Raw genomic sequence first — 563 nt, 5'->3', positions numbered from 1 at the left:
ATCGTAATGAACATAATTCGTTTTTCTAATAAAAATATTAATCTATTACCAAGACATTCGCTTTGGTTAATTTCTTCACTTCCCGAACTCGAACTCCAATTGTCATCATCAACCATTTTAATCTTCTCACTGTTGTCGATTTCTTTTCCATTGCGTTTATCCATATTAGTTTGATCGATATTGAAAATTTTACTACAGTGTTTCCTATGCAAATTAAAAACTCATAAAGCAATGAACATGGAAAATCAAGATTAAAAAATATATTATATATATATATATATTAATATTATAAATGCATATGTAAATTGATTTGATGATTTGTAACTCCCCATTAATTGTTTGGGAGTTACATATCAAATCAATTTACTGAAATACCCTTGTAATTAACTTGTGAATATGACATAAACCTACTAGAAAATTGAAATTTGATTGGTTGATATGATTTGCAAAGTTAACACAAAATTGTTGGTTAACATTTGATCTTCCCTCTATATATATATTTATTTATTTATATTTATCTAATGATGAAACACGAGATCAAAGTCAATGAATAAAGTGAACAG

Source organism: Cynara cardunculus (genome assembly GCF_001531365.2).
Source record: "Cynara cardunculus var. scolymus isolate 2C chromosome LG 2, CcrdV1, whole genome shotgun sequence".
NCBI lineage: Eukaryota > Viridiplantae > Streptophyta > Magnoliopsida > Asterales > Asteraceae > Cynara > Cynara cardunculus.
This window is presented reverse-complemented; position numbering follows the sequence as displayed.